The following is a 4,802-nucleotide window of genomic DNA, read 5'->3' on the forward strand; positions in this document are numbered from 1 at the left end:
CCGGACCAGTCCCCGCTACCGCACCGTGGGCCGCGCAGCCGGCCTGCTCTTGGGGCTGCGTCGCTCGCCCCACCTGTGGCGCCGCGCGCTGTTCCCGCCCGCGGCGCCCCACGCGTGGGGTCCCTTGTCACTCGCGGCCTCCAGCCTGGGCGCACCGCCCCAGGGCCCTTCTGCCCGGGAGGCGCTCCTGCGGTTGCCTTCCGTGGGGCAGGGACTGCAGAGCGCGGCGCAAGGGAGCGCGGGGATGGGGCATCCTCGGAGCCCGCGCGCCCCGGGATCAGAGACCGGGCAGGGCCGCGGCTTCTGGACCCCTGCGGCGCCCGCCAGGTAGGTGGAGGCGAGGGAAGGGCTAGGTCCACCCCCAGGCCGCGGACCAGCAGGCTCGGTGTGAGCCGGAACCCATCCTTCCAGCTGGGGTGGCGGCTAGCAGGGCGCACGTTCGACTCCTCACTGCCCTGTGCTGTTCTTTCTAGAACCTTTGGAACGACACTCCCCGGCCAGCCACGGTCCCCGCCGCGGCGCTAGCCGCCTTCGACGGCCCCAGCCTACACCCCTGGCCGCTCTGAGTTCCGCGGGAGCCCGGGGAAGCCCGGCTTCTGACCCTAGAGGAGTGGCCGCCGAAAGGTCCTTATGCCGTCTGGTCAATAAACCACTCTGGTCCCTGCTCCCCTGTGTGACCTCCTCTTCTTCCACGCGGAGTATTTAGTCCTCTAACTAATAGGACCCAAACAGCTGTTCCCACACCCTGTCCAATGTCAAGAACCCCGTGGGTGGCCAAGGGAAGCCCTCGCCACCCGAGCTCCCTGACCCCAGCCACTAGGCTCTTGGGATGTAAAGGGAGGAGCAAGCAGAGACGTGGTCGAAACGAGGTCCTCCCCTGGCCAGTGCTGCCTACTTATTCAGATGGGACCCCAGGCCTGGTGCTAGGATCCCCAGAGAGGGGGCAAGACTGACTCTGCACCCTGCTGCTAGCCACAGCGCCCACCTCAGGCCCAGGAAGCCCACCCAGCCTTCTCTGCTGCTCTCACCCCAGGGTGTGGCTTCCAAATCGGCTCTCCATGTCCCCTCACGCCCCTCATTTACCATGCTGCCCCCCAGGAGTAAACACACTACCTCCTCGGTGCCCCCTAAATCTTATCCTCCATGTGGCTTTGCAGCAGACCCCTCAAGCGTGTGGGCCCCTCCGCACTCCCCCTCCCTCGTCGGCATCTTCAGTCTGGGCTTGGACTGCAGCCCGCTGTCAGGGCCTCCAACTGCCCCAGTTAGCTAGCATTGCCATATCCAGCCCAGAGACCTTGGGGTCAAGGCCAACGTAGGGCGATCAGAACTGGATATGGACTAGGCAGCGGTCCCCTCAGTGGTCCATAGCGCCCCTTATGCTCGGTAGCCCGACTTATTTTAGGACGCCTGCCTCACGCCAATTTTCAGCCTCAAGGCTAGGATGGGCCAGAGGACCCGAGGCCGCTTTTGGGACGGTGCAATCCGCTAACAGCCGGCAGGTGGCGGTGCGCGGCTGCTGGTCCGAGAGATTGCTGGGCGGGGTCGTGTAGGGGCGGGGCCAGATCAGGGCGGGGCCAGAGCTGGGGGCGGGGCAGTTTCCTCCTCGCCAGCACCCTTTCTGACCCGCTTCTTTTTGGTTCTCCCCAATCGCCCCTTCTCGCTGCCGTTCGTCTCCGGTCTCAGTTAATCGTCTTCCATCACTCTGCTCCCATTTCGGCTCGGAAGAGTACCCCAGGGCCCAGGGTTGTCTGCGGGAGGCTTAAGTGAGGCGTCTTATTCTCGCGGGGCCATTAATGCCCATCAGGGCCGCAGCGCCTGCGGAAGCGCTGGACCATCACGGCGGCCGTCAAACTAATGGCTCCTCCGGCCAGCCAGGGTCCCCAGCTCGCCTCAGGCAGCGCGCAGGCCTCTGTGGGTCCAAAAGTCACACCCCCCAACTCGCACCCAGGCCTTAGGCCGGCCCCATCGCTGGGGAGGTGGGGCTACCCAGGGTCCCTGCTAAGAGGCAAGCCCCCTGTCCCAGTCTCGAATCTGTACAAGGGCCATCTTCAGTCAGATGGACCCTCCCAAAGCCCCGGGAAGGGACAGAAGCATGCGACAGCCTAGACCGCCAGGTGGCAGTATGGAGTGGGCCCCGGGGTGGACATTGGAGGCTTCTGCTTCCCCCAGATCAAGCCCCCTGGTTGGAGGGACTGGGCTATACTCCTCGAAGGTCTCCCCGGACACCTCTTTGGCCCCATGTCCAGCAACCTCAACCAGCTTCTGCAGCCCTCCCACTCCCAGGCCTTTGCTTCCCTCCCCTACATCACAGAGCACCCAGGAGCCTCAAGGCCACCTCCCAGCCAGGCTGGGCAGACAGGCATGACCAGTGGGGCAGCATAGGGATACAGGACATGAGGGGCTGGGTGGGCCACTTTCCTTCACCTCTGCGACTCCAGGACCTCCCGTCCAACTCTGTTCTTCACTTATTCCTTCAATTAAAAACAACCACCCCTTGGCCATTGAATCAAACCAACCCACAAGCGTTTGAACCACTGCGCCCCAGGATCCTCATTTCCTCCCCTCAACACACCCCCTTTGTCCCTTCCCCACAGTTGCTCTGGGGTGGCCTTTGTGTCTGGGTTAACTTCCTGCCTCCTTCTCCCTGTGGAGTCCCTTTGTTTTGAGGGGACTGCAGTGTGACTTAGGAGCCCTGGGGGCAAAGTGTTGTGCGTTGGGCTGCTACCCTCAGGCCAGCAGTTCAAACCCACCACCCGATCTTTGGGGGAAGACACGCCTTTTCAGTCCTGTATAGAGTGACAGTGTCCGAAACCCACAGGGCGATTCTACCCGGTCCTATGGGGCCGCTGTGAGTCAGCACCCGCTCGAGGGCCGTGAGTCTGAGTTCAGGCAGTGTGCCTTTGGTACTTCCTTGGTTCCTGGCCCCCTGCTGTGACCACAGGCCCTCCAGGACTCTCCCCTCCCTCCTCCTCTCTGTCACCCAAACCCAAAGCCAAACTCGCCACCGACCCTTCAATTAGCAGCTGAGCGCTTAACCGCTGTGTCACAAGGATACCTCGGAAGCAAAGCCCACTGAGGTTGATTGAGGCGATTCCAACTGAGGGTCCAGCGACCCTTTAGGGCAGGACAGGGTGGGCTGGAAACTTCCCAGACTGCCAGTCATCTCTGTGGGACTGGCTGCCCCTTCGTCCTCTCGCAAAGCAACCAGTGGCTTCCCAAAGCCCACCTTTTGGTCCGCAGCCCAGTGCTTAACCACTGGGACACCAGGGCTTCTTCCCTCTGACATAGGCAGGGTCTAGCTGAGTCCTAAGCGCAGAAGGCCAGGGAGGGCCTCAAAGCTGGACAACCGAGACTAGTCCATGAAAGGGGCTTCCTCGAGCCCCCTGGTCCAGGCATGCCTTCCTTACCAGTGCTGGCTTAGGGTCTCCCAACCAACCATCTCCCCACATACACACCCCACCACCAAGTGAAGCTGTGCAGCTAAAGCCTGGGGGTCTTGGTTTCCTGGGTATGGTATCTAGTGGGCCAAAGCACCCATCCTCGCAGACGCCCCAGAAGTTGCTCGACGCTGGGCCCAGGAAGGACCGTTCAGAGACCACGTGAGCGAACACAGTCTCTGGGCAGACAGACAGACAGCTATTAGCCAGCCAGTGAGAACCATCAGGAACGCCAGCCAGAACAGCAGAGGGGGTGGGGGTGGGGGGAAGAGCTATAAGGCCTAAGTGGCTTTCAGGGGCAGCAACTGGGGTGTGGGCACTCAGGGGGCCTGGCCTCGGGAGGCTGCTCAGGGCGGGTCTTGTGCTCGTGGCTGGACTGTGGCTGGGCGCTCAGGCTGAGGGCACTGGCTGGAGACGGAGCAGCTAGGACCAGGCCCAGCCTGCTGCTGCTGCTGCTGCTGCTGCTGCTGTTGCTGCTGCTGCCCCCATGGGGAACTGGCTCAGCTGGCTGTGCCTAACCCCGGGGAACCAGGTAAGTTCCAGGGTCCACAGGGCTAGGAAGGGGCTCAGCTGTGCTCCAGGCTGCAAGGGGACTCCTTAGCGGAGTGTGGGTTCCAGCGCCTCCCAGGCCGGGACTGAGCCTGGCTGGGGACCCTGTGCTGGATCTTCTTCCCCTGCAGACATCCGTTTTCTAACCTGTAAAATGACCTGGTTCTTACAGCTGACACACACAGGAACTGGTCTCCAGGGAGGTGGTCATTGTCCCACTGGGTTCAGAGGCACTCAGGCTGGGATGGAGGCATCAGGGGCCAGGTCACTGTGGAACTGCTCTGTGAGCACTGCCTGCCCACAGCTCTCTGGGAGCCCAAGTCTGTAGCTCAGTATCCCAAGCAGGCAGAGGGTCGCACAGGCCCCCACCCCTACCCCAAGTCCCAGCTGGACAAGCCAGTATCACCTTCCCATCCTTGTTCCCGCCACCCACTGCAGAGTCCCCGTCCAGACTTGGTGTCCCAAGGTGGCACCATTTGGGGAAGGGGTGGTGTATTCAACCCACCTGCGCAGGCCTGAGAGAGAGGACAAAGTTGAACAAAGACAAGAACTTCAGGGAGTGGCCCTGCCTGGAGCCCTGGGCGTGGAGGGCCATCACCATGTCACTTTCCAGCCTCTGTTGGGCTCCTGGCCCACCCTTGGGCTGTCAGAAACAGGGGAGGGGCGAGGGGAGCACGCAGCAAGGCCGGTGGATGGGTCCAAGCCCTTACGTTTGCCTGTGAGGTCCCTTATCCTAAGCACACTCTGGGAGCCCCCAGCCCCTCTCAAGAAGGCTCCCCGCGCGCGCGGGGGGCACAGACGCCGGCGCCCAGGGGG

Source organism: Echinops telfairi, unplaced genomic scaffold, assembly GCF_000313985.2.
Source record: "Echinops telfairi isolate 266 unplaced genomic scaffold, ASM31398v2 ScPeMD7_5;HRSCAF=22, whole genome shotgun sequence".
Classification (NCBI taxonomy): domain Eukaryota; kingdom Metazoa; phylum Chordata; class Mammalia; order Afrosoricida; family Tenrecidae; genus Echinops; species Echinops telfairi.